Here is a 17,654-nt window from a genome sequence, read left to right on the forward strand (position 1 = left end):
GTAGAGAGGAGTAGTGTAGAGTGGAGTAGAGTGGAGTAGTGTAGAGTGGAGTAGAGTAGAGTGGAGTATAGTGGAGTAGAGTGGAGTAGAGTGGAGTAGCATCGATTGGAGTAGAGTGGAGTAGAGTGGAGTAGTGTAGAGTGGAGTAGAGTGGCGTAGTGTAGAGTGGAGTAGTGTAGAGTGGAGTAGAGTGGAGTACCATTGAGTGGAGTAGAGTGGAGTAGAGTGGAGTAACGTAAAATGGAGTATAGTGGAGTAGAGTAGAGTGGAGTGGAGTAGCATAGAGTGGAGTGGAGGGGAGTAACATTGATTGGAATAGAGTGGAGTAGCATTGATTGGAGTAGAGTGGAGTAGCATTGATTGGAGTAGAGTGGAGTAGTGTAGAGTGGAGTAGAGTGGAGTGGAGTAGTGTAGAGTGGAGTAGTGTAGAGTGGAGTACAATGGAGTAGCGTAAAGTGGAGTAGAGTGGAGTAGAGTGGAGTGGAGTTGCATCAATTGGAATAGAGTGGAGTAGAGTGGAGTAGTGTAAGTGTAGAGTGGAGTAGAGTGGAGTACTGTAGAGTGGAGTAGTGTAGAGTGGAGTAGAGTGGAGTAGAGTGGAGTAGAGCGGAGTGGAGTGGAGTAGCATCGATTGGAGTAGAGTGGAGTAGTGTAGAGTGGAATAGTGTAGAGTGGAGTAGAGTGGAGTAGAGTGGAGTGGAGTAGAGTGGAGTGGAGTAGAGTGGAGGAGAGTGGATTAGTATAGATTGGAGTAGTGTAGAGTAGAGTAGAGTGGAGTAGCATTGATTGGAGTAGAGTGGAGTAGCGTAGAGTGTAGAGTGGAGTAGAGTGGAGTAGCATTGATTGGAGTAGAGTTGAGTGGAGAACGGTGGAGTAGCGTAGTGTGGAGTAGAGTGGAGTAGTGTGGAGTAGAGTGGAGTAGTGTGGAGTAGCATTGAGTAGCTTTGTATAGAGTGGAGTAGCGCTGAGTAGTGTTGTGTAGAGTGGAGCTGTGCTGAGTAGCATAGTGTAGAGTGGAGTAGCGCTAAGTAGCGTAGTGTAGAGTGGACTAGCGTTGAGTAGCATTGTGTAGAGTGGAGTAGCATTGATTGAAGTCGAGTGGAATAGCGTAGAGTGGAGTAGAGTGGAGTAGTGTAAACTGGAGTAGAGTAGAGTGGAGTGTAGTGGAGTGGAGTGTGGAGTGGAGTAGAGTGGTGTAGAGTGGAGTAGAGTAAAATGAAGTAGAGTGGAGTAGAGTGGAGTAGCATAAAGTGGAGTAGAGTGGAGTAGAGGAGAGTGGAGTGGAGTGGAGTAGAGTGGACTGCAGTGGAGTAACATTGATTGGAGTAGAGTGGAGTAGCGTAGAGTGGAGTAGAGTAGAGTGGAGTAGAGTGGAGTAGTGTAAAATGAAATAGAGTGGAGTAGCGTAAAATGGAGTAGAGTGGAGTGGAGTAGTGTGGAGTAGTGTGGAGTAGAGTACTGTGGAGTGGAGTGGAGTGGAGTGGAGTAGCATTGATTGGAAAAGAGTGGAGTAGCATAGAGTGGATTAGAGTGGAGTAGAGTACTGTGGAGTGGAGTGGAGTTGAGTGGACTAGCATTGACTGGAGTAGAGTGGAGTAGCGTAGAGTGGATTAAAGTGGAGTAGAATGGAGTAGCTTTAAATGGAGTAGAGTGGAGTAGAGTAGAGTGGAGTGGAGGAGAGTGGAGTACAGTGGAGTGGAGTAGTGTGGAGATAAATGGAGTGGAGTGGAGTAGAGTGGAATAGCATTGAGTGGAGGAGAGTGGAGTAGCATTGATTGGAGTAGAGTGGAGTAGCGTAGAGTGGAGTGGAGAGGAGTAGCATTGATTGGAGTAGGGTGGAGTAGCATTGAGTGGAGTAGAGTGGAGTAGCATTGATTGGAATAGAGTGGAGTAGCGTAGAGTAGAGTGGAGTAGAGTGGAGTAGCATTGATTGGAGTAGAGTGGAGTAGAGTAGAGTAGAGTGGAGTAGTGTAGAGTGGAGTAGAGTGGAGTAGAGTGGAGTAGAGTGGAGTAGTGTAGAGTGGAGTAGTGTGGAGTAGAGTGGAGTAGTGTGGAGTAGAGTGGAGTGTGTGGAGTAGAATGGAGTAGCGTAGAGTGTAGTAGAGTGGAGTAGAGTGGAGTAGCATTGATTGAAGTCGAGTGGAATAGCGTAGAGTGGAGTAGAGTGGAGTAGTGTAAACTGGAGTAGAGTGGAGTGGAGTGCAGTGGAGTGGAGTGTGGAGTGGAGTAGAGTGGAGTAGAGTGGAGTAGAGTAAAATGAAGTAGAGTGGAGTAGAGTGGAGTAGCATAAAGTGGAGTAGAGTGGAGTAGAGTAGAGTGGAGTGGAGTGGAGTAGAGTGGAGTGCAGTGGAGTAACATTGATTGGAGTAGAGTGGAGTAGCGTAGAGTGGAGTAGAGTAGAGTGGAGTAGAGTGGAGTAGTGTAAAATGAAATAGAGTGGAGTAGCGTAAAATGGAGTAGAGTGGAGTGGGGTAGTGTGGAGTAGTGTGGAGTAGAGTACTGTGGAGTGGAGTGGAGTGGAGTGGAGTAGCATTGATTGGAGAAGAGTGGAGTAGCGTAGAGTGGATTAGAGTGGAGTAGAGTGGAGTAGAGTACTGTGGAGTGGAGTGGAGTTGAGTGGAGTAGCATTGACTGGAGTAGAGTGGAGTAGCGTAGAGTGGATTAGAGTGGAGTAGAATGGAGTATCTTTAAATGGAGTAGAGTGGAGTAGAGTAGAGTGGAGTGGAGGAGAGTGGAGTACAGTGGAGTGGAGCGGAGTGGAGTAGCATCGATTGGAGTAGAGTGGAGTAGTGTAGAGTGGAGTAGAGTGGAGTAGCATTGATTAGAGTAGAGTGGAGTAGCGTAGAGTGTAGAGTGGAGTAGAGTGGAGTAGAGTGGAGTAGAGTGGAGTAGCATTGATTGGAGTAGAGTGGAGTATAGTACAGTGGAGTAGCGTAGAGTGGAGTAGAGTGGAGTAGTGTGGAGTAGAGTGGAGTAGAGTGTAGTAGAGTGGAGTAGCATCGATTGGAGTAGAGTTGAGTAATTTAGAGTAGAGTAGTGTAGAGTAGAGTAGTTTAGAGTGGAGTCGTGTAGAGTGGAGTAGAGTGGAGTAGTGTAGAGTGGAATAGAGTGGGGAAGACTGGAGTGGAGTAGCATTGATTGGAGTAGTGTGGAGTAGTGTAGAGTGGAAGAGAGTAGAGTGGAGTAGAGTGAAGTAGAGTGGAGTAGTATTGATTGGAGTAGAGTGGAGAAGCGTAGAGTGGAGTAGAGTGGAGTAGCATTGATTGGAGTAGAGTGGAGTGGTGTAGAGTGGATTAGTGAAGAGTGGAGTAGAGTAGTGTAGAGTGGAGTAGTGTAGAGTGGAGTAGTGTAGAGTGGAGTGGAGTGGTCTAGCATCGATTGGAGTAGAGTGGAGTAGAGTAGAGTGGAGTAGCATTGAGAGGAGTAGAGTAGAGTGGAGTAGCATTTATTGGAGTGGAGTAGAATAGAGTGGAGTGGAGTGGAGTGGAGTAGAGTGGAGTGGAGTAGAGTGGAGTAGAGTAGAGTGGAGTAGAGTAAAGTGGAGTAGCGTAAAATGGAGTAGAGTGGAGTAGAGTGGAGTAGAGTAGAGTAGCATTGATTGGAGTGGAGTCGAGTAGCATAGAGCAGAGTGGAGTAAAGTGGAGTAGAGTGGAGTAGTGTAGAGTGGAGTAGTGTAGAGTGGAGTAGTGTAGAGTGGGGTAGAGTGGAGTGGAGTAGCATTGATTGGAGTAGAGTGGAGAAGTGTAGAGTGGAGTAGTGTAGAGTGGAGTAGAGTGGAGTAGCATTGATTGGAGTTGAGTGGAGTAGCATAGAGTGGAGTAGCGTAGAGTGGAGTAGTGTGGAGTAGAGTGGAGTAGTGTAGAGTAGAGTAGAGTAGAGTGGAGTTGCATCGATTGAAGTAGAGTGGAGTAGAGTAGAGTGGAGTAGTTTTGAGTGGAGTAGTGTAGAGTGGAGTAGTGTAGAGTGGAGTAGTGTAGAGTGGAGTAGAGTGGAGTAGTGTAGAGTGGAGTAGTGTAGAGTAAAGTAGAGTGGAGTGGAGTAGCATTGATTGGAGTAAAGTGGAGTAGTGTAGAGTGGAGTAGTGTAGAGTGGAGTAGAGTGTAGTAGAGTAGAGTGGAGTAGTATAGAGTGGAGTGGTGTAGAGTTGAGTAGAGTGGCGTGGAGTAGCGTTGATTGGAGTAGAGTGGAGTAGTGTAGAGTGGAGTAGTGTAGAGTGGAGTAGTGTAGTGTAGAGTGGAGTAGTGTAGAGTGGAGTACAGTGGAGTATAGTGGAGTAGTGTGGAGTAAAGTGGAGTGGAGTAGCATTGATTGGAGTAGAGTGGAGTAGGGCGGAGTAGTGTAGAGTGGAGTAGTGTAAAGTAGAGTAGAGTGGAGTTGAGAATCATTGATTTGAGTAGAGTGGAGTAGTGTAGAGTGGAGTAGTGTAGAGTGGAGTAGAGTGGAGTAGCATTGATTGGAGTAGAGTGGAGTGGAGTACAGTGGAGTAGCGTAGACTGGAGTAGAATGGAATAGTGTGGAGTAGAGTGGAGTAGTGTAGAGTGGAGTAGAGTAGAGTAGCATCGATTGGAGTAGAGTGTAGTAGAGTGGAATAGAGTGGAGTAGTTTAGAGTGGAGTAGTGTAGAGTAGAGTAGAGTGGAGTAGTGTAGAGTGGAGTAGTATAGAGTGGAATAGAGTGGAGTAGACAGGAGTGGAGTAGCATTGATTCGAGTAGAGTGGAGAAGCGTAGAGTGGAGTAGACTGGAGTAGCATTGATTGGAGTAGAGTGGAGTGGTGTAGAGTGGAGTAGTGTAGAGTGGAGTAGTTTAGAGTGGAGTGGAGTGGAGTAGCAATGAGTAGAGTAGAGTGGAGTAGCATTGAGTGGAGTAGAGTGGAGTAGCATTGAGTGGAGTAGAGTGGAGTAGCATTGATTGGAGTGGAGTAGAGTAGAGTAGAGTGGAGTGGAGTAGAGTGGAGTAGAGTAGAGTAGAGCGGAGTAGCGTAAAATAGAGCGGAGTAGAGTAGAGTGGAGTGGAGTGGAGTGGAGTAGCATAGAGTAGAGTGGAGTAAAGTGGAGTAGAGTGAAGTAGAATGGAGTAGAGTGGAGTGGAGTAGAGTGGAGTAGCATTTAGTGCAGTAGAGTGGAGTATAGTAGAGTAGCATTGGTTGGAGTAGAGTGGAGTAGCGTAGAGTGGAGTAGAGTGGAGTAGAGTGGAATAGCGTAAAATGGAGTAGAGTGGAGTGGAATAGAATGGAGTAGAGTGGAGTGGAGTAGTGTGGAGGAGCGTGGAGTAGCGTAGAGTGAAGTAGAGTGGAGTAGCATTGATTGGAGTGGAGTAGAGTAGAGTAGAGTGGAGTGGAGTAGAGTGGAGTAGAGTAGAGTAGAGTAGAGTGGAGTAGAGTGGAGTAGTGTAAAATGAAGTAGAGTGGGGTAGCTTCAAATGTAGTCGAGTGGAGTAGAGTGGAGTAGAGTGGGGTGCAGTGGAGTAACATTGATTGGAGTAGAGTGGAGTAGCGTAGAGTGGAGTAGAGTGGAGTAGAGTAGAGTGGAGTAGAGTGGAGTAGTGTAAAATGAAGTAGAGTGGGGTAGCTTCAAATGGAGTCGAGTGGAGTAGAGTGGAGTAGAGTGGAGTAGAGTGGAGTGGAGAAGTGTGGAGTGGAGTACTGTGGAGTGGAGTGGAGTGGAGTAGAGTGGAGTAGCATTGATTGGAGTAGAGTGGAGTAGCATAGAGTGGAATAGAGTGGAGTAGAGTGGAGTAGCGTTAAATGGAGTAGAGTGGAGTAGAGAAGAGTGGAGTCGAGGAGAGTGGAGTGGAGTACAGTGGAGTGGAGCAGAGTGGAGTAGTGTGGAGAAGAGTGGAGTGGAGTAGAGTGGAGTAGCATTGAGTGGAGTAGCATTGATTGGAGTAGAGTGGAGTAGTGTAGAGTGGAGTAGAGTGGAATAGCATTGATTGGAGTAGAGTGGAGTAGCGTAGAGTGGAGTAGAGTGGAGTAGTGTAGAGAGGAGAAGTGTAGAGTGGAGTAGAGTGGAGTAGTGTAGAGTGGAGTAGAGTAGAGTGGAGTATAGTGGAGTAGAGTGGAGTAGAGTAGAGTAGCATCGATTGGAGTAGAGTGGAGTAGAGTGGAGTAGTGTAGAGTGGAGTAGAGTGGAGTAGTGTAGAGTGGAGTAGTGTAGAGTGGAGTAGAGTGGAGTACCATTGAGTGGAGTAGAGTGGAGTAGAGTGGAGTAACGTAAAATGGAGTATAGTGGAGTAGAGTAGAGTGGAGTGGAGTAGCATAGAGTGGAGTGGAGGGGAGTAGCATTGATTGGAATAGAGTGGAGTAGCATTGATTGGAGTAGAGTGGGGTAGCATTGATTGGAGTAGAGTGGAGTAGTGTAGAGTGGAGTAGAGTGGAGTGGAGTAGTGTAGAGTGGAGTAGTGTAGAGTGGAGTACAGTGGAGTAGCGTAGAGTAGAGTAGTGTAGAGTGGAGTACAATGGAGTAGCGTAAAGTGGAGTAGAGTGGAGTAGAGTGGAGTAGAGTGGAGTGGAGTTGCATCGATTGGAATAGAGTGGAGTAGAGTGGAGTAGTGTAAGTGTAGAGTGGAGTAGAGAGGAGTAGAGTGGAGTACTGTAGAGTGGAGTAGTGTAGAGTGGAGTAGAGTGGAGTAGAGTGGAGTAGAGCGGAGTGGAGTGGAGTAGCATCGATTGGAGTAGAGTGGAGTAGTGTAGAGTGGAATAGTGTAGAGTGGAGTAGAGTGGAGTAGAGTGGAGTGGAGTAGAGTGGAGTGGAGTAGAGTGGAGGAGAGTGGAGTAGTATAGATTGGAGTAGTGTAGAGTAGAGTAGAGTGGAGTAGCATTGATTGGAGTAGAGTGGAGTAGCGTAGAGTGTAGAGTGGAGTAGAGTGGAGTAGCATTGATTGGAGTAGAGTTGAGTGGAGAACGGTGGAGTAGCGTAGTGTGGAGTAGAGTGGAGTAGTGTGGAGTAGAGTGGAGTACTGTGGAGTAGCATTGAGTAGCTTTGTATAGAGTGGAGTAGCGCTGAGTAGCGTTGTGTAGAGTGGAGCTGTGCTGAGTAGCATAGTGTAGAGTGGTGTAGCGCTAAGTAGCGTAGTGTAGAGTGGACTAGCGTTGAGTAGCATTGTGTAGAGTGGAGTAGCATTGATTGAAGTCGAGTGGAGTAGCGTAGAGTGGAGTAGTGTAAACTGGAGTAGAGTGGAGTAGAGTGCAGTGGAGTGGAGTGTGGAGTGGAGTAGAGTGGAGTAGAGTGGAGTAGAGTAACATGAAGTAGAGTGGAGTAGAGTGGAGTAGCGTAAAGTGGAGTAGAGTAGAGTGGAGTGGAGTGGAGTAGAGTGGAGTGCAGTGGAGTAACATTGATTGGAGTAGAGTGGAGTAGCGTAGAGTGGAGTAGAGTAGAGTGGAGTAGAGTGGAGTAGTGTAAAATGAAATAGAGTGGAGTAGCGTAAAATGGAGTAGAGTGGAGTGGAGTAGTGTGGAGTAGTGTGGAGTAGAGTACTGTGGAGTGGAGTGGAGTGGAGTAGCATTGATTGGAGAAGAGTGGAGTAGCGTAGAGTGGATTAGAGTGGAGTAGAGTGGAGTAGAGTACTGTGGAGTGGAGTGGAGTTGAGTGGAGTAGCATTGACTGGAGTAGAGTGCAGTAGCGTAGAGTGGATTAGAGTGGAGTAGAATGGAGTAGCTTTAAATGGAGTAGAGTGGAGTAGAGTAGAGTGGAGTGGAGGAGAGTGGAGTACAGTGGAGTGGAGCGGAGTGGAGTAGTGTGGAGATAAATGGCGTGGAGTGGAGTAGAGTGGAATAGCATTGAGTGGAGGAGAGTGGAGTAGCATTGATTGGAGTAGAGTGGAGTAGCGTAGAGTGGAGTGGAGAGGAGTAGCATTGATTGGAGTAGGGTGGAGTAGCATTGAGTGGAGTAGAGTGGAGTAGCATTGATTGGAGTAGAGTGGAGTAGCGTAGAGTAGAGTGGAGTAGAGTGGAGTAGCATTGATTGGAGTAGAGTGGAGTAGAGTAGAGTAGAGTGGAGTAGTGTAGAGTGGAGTAGAGTGGAGTAGAGTGGAGTAGAGTGGAGTAGTGTAGAGGGGAGTAGTGTGGAGTAGAGTGGAGTAGTGTGGAGTAGAGTGGAGTGTGTGGAGTAAAGTGGAGTAGTGTAGAGAGGAGTATAGTGGAGTAGAGTGTAGTAGCATCGATTGAAGTGGAGTAGAGTGGAGTAGAGTGGAGTAGTGTAGAGTGGAGTAATATAGTGTGAAGTAGTGTAGAGAGGAGTGGAGAGGAGTAGAGTAGAGTGGACTAGAGTGGAGTAGAGTGGAGTAGAGTGGAGTACCGTAGAGTGGAGTAGAGTGGAGTAGCGTAGAGTGGAGTAGCATTGATTGGAATAGAGTGGAGTAGCGTAGAGTGGATTAGAGTGGAGTAGAGTGGAGTAGAGTACTGTGGAGTGGAGTGGAGTTGAGTGGAGTAGCATTGACTGGAGTAGAGTGCAGTAGCGTAGAGTGGATTAGAGTGGAGTAGAATGGAGTAGCTTTAAATGGAGTAGAGTGGAGTAGAGTAGAGTGGAGTGGAGGAGAGTGGAGTACAGTGGAGTGCAGCGGAGTGGAGTAGTGTGGAGATAAATGGAGTGGAGTGGAGTAGAGTGGAATAGCATTGAGTGGAGGAGAGTGGAGTAGCATTGATTGGAGTAGAGTGGAGTAGCGTAGAGTGGAGTGGAGAGGAGTAGCATTGATTGGAGTAGGGTGGAGTAGCATTGAGTGGAGTAGAGTGGAGTAGCATTGATTGGAGTAGAGTGGAGTAGCGTAGAGTAGAGTGGAGTAGAGTGGAGTAGCATTGTTTGGAGTAGAGTGGAGTAGAGTAGAGTAGAGTGGAGTAGTGTAGAGTGGAGTAGAGTGGAGTAGAGTGGAGTAGAGTGGAGTAGTGTAGAGGGGAGTAGTGTGGAGTAGAGTGGAGTAGTGTGGAGTAGAGTGGAGTGTGTGGAGTAAAGTGGAGTAGTGTAGAGAGGAGTATAGTGGAGTAGAGTGTAGTAGCATCGATTGAAGTGGAGTAGAGTGGAGTAGAGTGGAGTAGTGTAGAGTGGAGTAATATAGTGTGAAGTAGTGTAGAGAGGAGTGGAGAGGAGTGGAGTAGAGTGGACTAGAGTGGAGTAGAGTGGAGTAGAGTGGAGTACCGTAGAGTGGAGTAGAGTGGAGTAGCGTAGAGTGGAGTAGAGTAGAGTAGCATTGATTGGAATAGAGTGGAGTAGCGTTAGAGTGGAGTAGAGTGGAGTAGAGTAGAGTGGAGAAGCATTGATTGGAGTAGAGTTTCAGTAGAGTAGAGTGGAGAAGAGTAGAGTGGAGTAGCATTGATTGGAGTAGAGTAGAGTGGAGTAGAGTAGAGTGGAGTAGAGTGGAGTAGTGTAGTGTAGAGTGGAGTAGTGTAGAGTGGAGGACAGTGGAGTAGAGTGGAGTTGTGTGGATTAATGTGGAGTGGAGAAGAGTGGAGTAGAGTGGAGTGGAGTAGCATCGAGTGGAGAAGAGTGGAGTAGGGTGGAGTAGTGTAGAGTGGAGTAGAGTGGAGTAGTGTAGAGTGGAGTAGTGTAGAGTGGAGTAGAGTGGAGTAGTGTAGAGTGGAGCAGTGTAGAGTGGAGTAGAGTGGAGTAGTGTAGAGTGGAGTAGAGTAGAGTAGAGTAGAGTGGAGTGGAGTAGCGTCGATTGGAGTAGAGTGGAGTAGAGTAGAGTGGAGTAGAGTGGAGTAGAGTAGTATAGAGTGGAGTAGTGTAGAGTGGAGTACAGTAGAGAAGAGTGGAGTAGTGTGGAGTAGAGTGGAGTAGAGTGGAGTGGAGTAGTGTAGAGTAGAATAGAGTGGAGTAGTGTAGAGTGGATGAGAGTGGAGTAGTGTTGAGTGGAGTATTGTACAGTGGAGTGGTGTAGAGTGGAGTACAATGGAGTAGTGTAGAGTGGAGTAGTGTAGAGTGGAGTAGAGTGGAGTGGAGTAGCATCGATTGGAGTAGAGTGGAGTAGTGTAGAGTGGAGTAGAGAGGAGTGGAGTGGAGTAGTGTGGAGATAAATGGAGTGGAGCAGAGTGGAGTAGCATTGATTGGAGTAGAGTGGAGTAACGTAGAGTGGAGTGGAGAGGAGTAGCATTGATTGGAGTAGGGTGGAGTAGCATTGAGTGGAGTAGAGTGGAGTAGCATTGATTGGAGTAGAGTGGAGTAGCGTAGAGTGAAGTGGAGTAGAGTGGAGTAGCATTGATTGGAGTAGAGTGGAGTAGAGTAGAGTAGAGTGGAGTAGTGTAGAGTGGAGTAGAGTGGAGTAGAGTGGAGTAGAGTGGAGTAGTGTAGAGTGGAGTAGTGTAGAGTGGAGTAGTGTGGAGTAGAGTGGAGTAGTGTGGAGTAGAGTGGAGTGTGCGGAGTAAAGTGGAGTAGTGTAGAGTGGAGTATAGTGGAGTAGAGTGTAGTAGCATCGATTGAAGTGGAGTAGAGTGGAGTAGAGTGGAGTAGTGTAGAGTGGAGTAGTATAGTGTGAAGTAGTGTAGAGAGGAGTGGAGAGGAGTGGAGTAGAGTGGACTAGAGTGGAGTAGAGTGGAGTACCGTAGAGTGGAGTAGAGTGGAGTAGCGTAGAGTGGAGTAGAGTGGAGTAGCATTGATTGGAATAGAGTGGAGTAGTGTTAGAGTGGAGTAGAGTGGAGTAGAGTAGAGTGAAGTAGCATTGATTGGAGTAGAGTGGAGTAGAGTAGAGTGGAGAAGAGTAGAGTGGAGTAGCATTGATTGGAGTAGAGTAGAGTGGACTAGAGTAGAGTGGAGTAGTGTAGTGTAGAGTGGAGTAGTGTAGAATGGAGTACAGTGGAGTAGAGTGGAGTAGAGTGGAGTTGTGTGGATTAAAGTGGAGTGGAGAAGAGTGGAGTAGAGTGGAGTGGAGTAGCATCGAGTGGAGAAGAGTGGAGTAGGGTGGAGTAGTGTAGAGTGGAGTAGAGTGGAGTAGTGTAGAGTGGAGTAATGTAGAGTGGAGTAGAGTGGAGTAGTGTAGAGTGGAATATTGTAGAGTGGAGCAGTGTAGAGTGGAGTAGAGTGGAGTAGAGTGGAGTAGTGTAGAGTGGAATATTGTAGAGTGGAGCAGTGTAGAGTGGAGTAGAGAGGAGTAGAGTGGAGTAGTGTAGAGTGGAGTACAGTAGAGTGGAGTAGTGTGGAGTAGAGTGGAGTAGAGTAGAGTAGCATTGATTGGAGTAGAGTGGAGTAGCGTAGAGTAGAGTGGAGTAGAGTGGAGTAGCATTGATTGGAGTAGAGTGGAGTAGAGTAGAGAAGAGTGGAGTAGTGTAGAGTGGAGTAGTGTGGAGTAGAGTGGAGTAGTGTGGAGTAGAGTGGAGTATGTGGAGTAGAGTGGAGTAGCGTAGAGTGGAGTAGAGTGGAGTAGAGTGGAATAGCGTAAAATGGAGTAGAGTGGAGTGGAATAGAATGGAGTAGAGTGGAGTGGAGTAGTGTGGAGGAGCGTGGAGTAGCGTAGAGTGGAGTAGAGTGGAGTAGCATTGATTGGAGTAGAGTGGAGTAGCATAGAGTAGAGTAGAGTAGTGTAGAGTGGAGTAGCATTGATGGGGGTAAAGTGGAGAAGAGTAGAGTCGAGTAGAGTGGAGAAGAGTAGAGTGGAGTAGCATTGATTGAAGTAGAGTGGAGTAGAGTAGAGTGGAGTAGAGTGGAGTAGAGTAGTGTAGAGAGGAGTAGTATAGAGCGGAGTAGAGTGGAGTAGTGTGGAGTAGAGTGGAGTGGAGTAGAGTGGAGAAGAGTGGAGTGGAGTGGAATAGTGTAGAGTGGAGTAGTGTAGAGTGAAGTAGAGTGTAGTAGTGTAGAGTGGATTAGAGTAGAGTAGTGTAGAGTGGAGTAGTGCAGAGTGGAATAGAGTGGAGTAGTGTAGAGTGGAGTAGTGTAGAGTGGAGTAGAGTGGAGTAGTGTAGAGTGGAGTAGAGTGGAGTAGAGTGGAGTGAAGTAGCATTGATTGGAGCAGAGTGGAGTAGAGTAGAGTGGCGTGGAGTAGTGTAGAGTGGAGTAGTGTAGAGTGGAGTATAGTGGAGTAGAGTAGAGTAGTGTGGAGTAGAGTAGAGAGGAGTAGTGTAGAGTGGAGTAGAGTGGAGTAGTGTAGAGTGGAGTAGAGTAGAGTGGAGTATAGTGGAGTAGAGTGGAGTAGAGTGGAGTAGCATCGATTGGAGTAGAGTGGAGTAGAGTGGAGTAGTGTAGAGTGGAGTAAAGTGGCGTAGTGTAGAGTGGAGTAGTGTAGAGTGGAGTAGAGTGGAGTACCATTGAGTGGAGTAGAGTGGAGTAGAGTGGAGTAACGTAAAATGGAGTATAGTGGAGAAGAGTAGAGTGGAGTGGAGTAGCATAGAGTGGAGTGGAGGGGAGTAACATTGATTGGAATAGAGTGGAGTAGCATTGATTGGAGTAGAGTGGAGTAGCATTGATTGGAGTAGAGTGGAGTAGTGTAGAGTGGAGTAGAGTGGAGTGGAGTAGTGTAGAGTGGAGTAGTGTAGAGTGGAGTACAATGGAGTAGCGTAAAGTGGAGTAGAGTGGAGTAGAGTGGAGTGGAGTTGCATCAATTGGAATAGAGTGGAGTAGAGTGGAGTAGTGTAAGTGTAGAGTGGAGTAGAGTGGAGTACTGTAGAGTGGAGTAGTGTAGAGTGGAGTAGAGTGGAGTAGAGTGGAGTAGAGCGGAGTGGAGTGGAGTAGCATCGATTGGAGTAGAGTGGAGTAGTGTAGAGTGGAATAGTGTAGAGTGGAGTAGAGTGGAGTAGAGTGGAGTGGAGTAGAGTGGAGTGGAGTAGAGTGGAGGAGAGTGGATTAGTATAGATTGGAGTAGTGTAGAGTAGAGTAGAGTGGAGTAGCATTGATTGGAGTAGAGTGGAGTAGCGTAGAGTGTAGAGTGGAGTAGAGTGGAGTAGCATTGATTGGAGTAGAGTTGAGTGGAGAACGGTGGAGTAGCGTAGTGTGGAGTAGAGTGGAGTAGTGTGGAGTAGAGTGGAGTAGTGTGGAGTAGCATTGAGTAGCTTTGTATAGAGTGGAGTAGCGCTGAGTAGTGTTGTGTAGAGTGGAGCTGTGCTGAGTAGCATAGTGTAGAGTGGAGTAGCGCTAAGTAGCGTAGTGTAGAGTGGACTAGCGTTGAGTAGCATTGTGTAGAGTGGAGTAGCATTGATTGAAGTCGAGTGGAATAGCGTAGAGTGGAGTAGAGTGGAGTAGTGTAAACTGGAGTAGAGTAGAGTGGAGTGTAGTGGAGTGGAGTGTGGAGTGGAGTAGAGTGGTGTAGAGTGGAGTAGAGTAAAATGAAGTAGAGTGGAGTAGAGTGGAGTAGCATAAAGTGGAGTAGAGTGGAGTAGAGGAGAGTGGAGTGGAGTGGAGTAGAGTGGACTGCAGTGGAGTAACATTGATTGGAGTAGAGTGGAGTAGCGTAGAGTGGAGTAGAGTAGAGTGGAGTAGAGTGGAGTAGTGTAAAATGAAATAGAGTGGAGTAGCGTAAAATGGAGTAGAGTGGAGTGGAGTAGTGTGGAGTAGTGTGGAGTAGAGTACTGTGGAGTGGAGTGGAGTGGAGTGGAGTAGCATTGATTGGAAAAGAGTGGAGTAGCATAGAGTGGATTAGAGTGGAGTAGAGTACTGTGGAGTGGAGTGGAGTTGAGTGGAGTAGCATTGACTGGAGTAGAGTGGAGTAGCGTAGAGTGGATTAAAGTGGAGTAGAATGGAGTAGCTTTAAATGGAGTAGAGTGGAGTAGAGTAGAGTGGAGTGGAGGAGAGTGGAGTACAGTGGAGTGGAGTAGTGTGGAGATAAATGGAGTGGAGTGGAGTAGAGTGGAATAGCATTGAGTGGAGGAGAGTGGAGTAGCATTGATTGGAGTAGAGTGGAGTAGCGTAGAGTGGAGTGGAGAGGAGTAGCATTGATTGGAGTAGGGTGGAGTAGCATTGAGTGGAGTAGAGTGGAGTAGCATTGATTGGAATAGAGTGGAGTAGCGTAGAGTAGAGTGGAGTAGAGTGGAGTAGCATTGATTGGAGTAGAGTGGAGTAGAGTAGAGTAGAGTGGAGTAGTGTAGAGTGGAGTAGAGTGGAGTAGAGTGGAGTAGAGTGGAGTAGTGTAGACTGGAGTAGTGTGGAGTAGAGTGGAGTAGTGTGGAGTAGAGTGGAGTGTGTGGAGTAGAATGGAGTAGCGTAGAGTGTAGTAGAGTGGAGTAGAGTGGAGTAGCATTGATTGAAGTCGAGTGGAATAGCGTAGAGTGGAGTAGAGTGGAGTAGTGTAAACTGGAGTAGAGTGGAGTGGAGTGCAGTGGAGTGGAGTGTGGAGTGGAGTAGAGTGGAGTAGAGTGGAGTAGAGTAAAATGAAGTAGAGTGGAGTAGAGTGGAGTAGCATAAAGTGGAGTAGAGTGGAGTAGAGTAGAGTGGAGTGGAGTAGAGTGGAGTGCAGTGGAGTAACATTGATTGGAGTAGAGTGGAGTAGCGTAGAGTGGAGTAGAGTAGAGTGGAGTAGAGTGGAGTAGTGTAAAATGAAATAGAGTGGAGTAGCGTAAAATGGAGTAGAGTGGAGTGGAGTAGTGTGGAGTAGTGTGGAGTAGAGTACTGTGGAGTGGAGTGGAGTGGAGTAGCATTGATTGGAGAAGAGTGGAGTAGCGTAGAGTGGATTAGAGTGGAGTAGAGTGGAGTAGAGTACTGTGGAGTGGAGTGGAGTTGAGTGGAGTAGCATTGACTGGAGTAGAGTGGAGTAGCGTAGAGTGGATTAGAGTGGAGTAGAATGGAGTATCTTTAAATGGAGTAGAGTGGAGTAGAGTAGAGTGGAGTGGAGGAGAGTGGAGTACAGTGGAGTGGAGCGGAGTGGAGTAGTGTGGAGATAAATGGAGTGGAGTGGAGTAGAGTGGAATAGCATTGAGTGGAGGAGAGTGGAGTAGCATTGATTGGAGTAGAGTGGAGTAGCGTAGAGTAGAGTGGAGAGGAGTAGCATTGATTGGAGTAGGGTGGAGTAGCATTGAGTGGAGTAGAGTGGAGTAGCATTGATTGGAGTAGAGTGGAGTAGCGTAGAGTAGAGTGGAGTAGAGTGGAGTAGCATTGATTGGAGTAGAGTGGAGTAGAGTAGAGTAGAGTGGAGTAGTGTAGAGTGGAGTAGAGTGGAGTAGAGTGGAGTAGAGTGGAGTAGTGTAGAGTGGAGTAGTGTGGAGTAGAGTGGAGTAGTGTGGAGTAGAGTGGAGTGTGTGGAGTAAAGTGGAGTAGTGTAGAGTGGAGTATAGTGGAGTAGAGTGTAGTAGCATCGATTGAAGTGGAGTAGAGTGGAGTAGAGTGGAGTAGTGTAGAGTGGAGTAGTATAGTGTGAAGTAGTGTAGAGAGGAGTAGAGAGGAGTGGAGTAGAGTGGACTAGAGTGGAGTAGAGTGGAGTAGAGTGGAGTACCGTAGAGTGGAGTAGAGTGGAGTAGCGTAGAGTGATGTAGAGTGGAGTAGCATTGATTGGAATAGAGTGGAGTAGCCTTAGAGTGGAGTAGAGTGGAGTAGAGTAGAGTGGAGTAGCATTGATTGGAGTAGAGTTTCAGTAGAGTAGAGTGGAGAAGAGTAGAGTGGAGTAGCATTGATTGGAGTAGAGTAGAGTGGAGTAGAGTAGAGTGGAGTAGAGTGGAGTAGTGTAGTGTAGAGTGGAGTAGTGTAGAGTGGAGTACAGTGGAGTAGAGTGGAGTTGTGTGGATTAAAGTGGAGTGGAGAAGAGTGGAGTAGAGTGGAGTGGAGTAGCATCGAGTGGAGAAGAGTGGAGTAGGGTGGAGTAGTGTAGAGTGGAGTAGAGTGGAGTAGTGTAGAGTGGAGTAGAGTGGAGTAGAGTGGAGTAGTGTAGAGTGGAGTAGTGTAGAGTGGAGCAGTATAGAGTGGAGTAGAGTGGAGTAGTGTAGAGTGGAGTAGAGTAGAGTAGAGTAGAGTGGAGTGGAGTAGCATCTATTGGAGTAGAGTGGAGTAGAGTAGAGTGGAGTAGAGTGGAGTAGAGTAGTGTAGAGTGGAGTAGTGTAGAGTGGAGTACAGTAGAGTAGAGTGGAGTAGTGTGGAGTAGAGTGGAGTAGAGTGGAGTGGAGTAGTGTAGAGTACAGTAGAGTGGAGTAGTGTAGAGTGGATGAGAGTGGAGTAGTGTAGAGTGGAGTGCAATGGAGTAGTGTAGAGTGGAGTAGTGTAGAGTGGAGTAGAGTGGAGTGGAGTAGCATCGGTTGGAGTGGAGTGGAGTAGTGTAGAGTGGAGTAGAGAGGAGTGGAGTGGAGTAGTGTGGAGATAAATGGAGTGGAGTGGAGTAAAGTGGAGTAGCATTGAGTGGAGCAGAGTGGAGTAGCATTGATTGGAGTAGAGTGGAGTAACGTAGAGTGGAGTGGAGAGGAGTGGCATTGATTGGAGTAGGGTGGAGTAGCATTGAGTGGAGTAGAGTGGAGTAGCATTGATTGGAGTAGAGTGGAGTAGCGTAGAGTGAAGTGGAGTAGAGTGGAGTAGCATTGATTGGAGTAGAGTGGAGTAGAGTAGAGTAGAGTGGAGTAGTGTAGAGTGGAGTAGTGTGGAGTAGAGTGGAGTAGAGTGGAGTAGTGTAGAGTGGAGTAGTGTGGAGTAGAGTGGAGTAGTATGGAGTAGAGTGGAGTGTGCGGAGTAAAGTGGAGTAGTGTAGAGTGGAGTATAGTGGAGTAGAGTGTAGTAGCATCGATTGAAGTGGAGTAGAGTGGAGTAGAGTGGAGTAGTGTAGAGTGGAGTAGTATAGTGTGAAGTAGTGTAGAGAGGAGTGGAGAGGAGTGGAGTAGAGTGGACTAGAGTGGAATAGAGTGGAGTAGAGTGGAGTACCGTAGAGTGGAGTAGAGTGGAGTAGCGTAGAGTGGAGTAGAGTGGAGTAGCATTGATTGGAATAGAGTGGAGTAGTGTTAGAGTGGAGTAGAGTGGAGTAGAGTAGAGTGGAGAAGAGTAGAGTGGAGTAGCATTGATTGGAGTAGAGTAGAGTGGACTAGAGTAGAGTGGAGTAGTGTAGTGTAGAGTGGAGTAGTGTAGAATGGAGTACAGTGGAGTACAGTGGAGTAGAGTGGAGTTGTGTGGATTAAAGTGGAGTGGAGAAGAGTAGAGTAGAGTGGAGTGGAGTAGCATCGAGTGGAGAAGAGTGGAGTAGGGTGGAGTAGTGTAGAGTGGAGTAGAGTGGAGTAGTGTAGAGTGGAGTAGTGTAGAGTGGAGTAGAGTGGAGTAGTGTAGAGTGGAATAGTGTAGAGTGGAGCAGTGAAGAGTGGAGTAGAGTGGAGTAGCGTCGATTGGAGTAGAGTTGAGTAGAGTAGAGTGGAGTAGAGTGTAGTAGAGTAGTGTAGAGTGGAGTAGTGTAGAGTGGAGTACAGTAGAGTGGAGTAGTGTGGAGTAGAGTGGAGTAGAGTGGAGTGGAGTAGCATCGAGTGAAGTAGAGTGGAGTAGAGTGGAGTAGTGTAGAGTGGAGTAGTGTAGAGTAGAGTAGAGTGGAGTAGTGTAGAGCAGATGAGAGTGGAGTAGTGTTGAGTGGAGTATTGTACAGTGGAGTGGTGTAGAGTGGAGTACAATGGAGTAGTGTAGAGTGGAGTAGTGTAAAGTGGAGTAGAGTGGAGTGGAGTAGCATTGATTGGAGTAAAGTTGAGTGGAGTAGAGTGGAGTAGAGTGGAGTGGAGTAGAGTGGAGTGGAGTAGAGTGGAGGAGAGTGGAGTAGTATAGATTGGAGTAGTGTAGAGTAGAGTAGAGTGGAGTAGC

The sequence above is a fragment of the Triturus cristatus genome, chromosome 1_1, assembly GCF_964204655.1.
Source record: "Triturus cristatus chromosome 1_1, aTriCri1.1, whole genome shotgun sequence".
Classification (NCBI taxonomy): domain Eukaryota; kingdom Metazoa; phylum Chordata; class Amphibia; order Caudata; family Salamandridae; genus Triturus; species Triturus cristatus.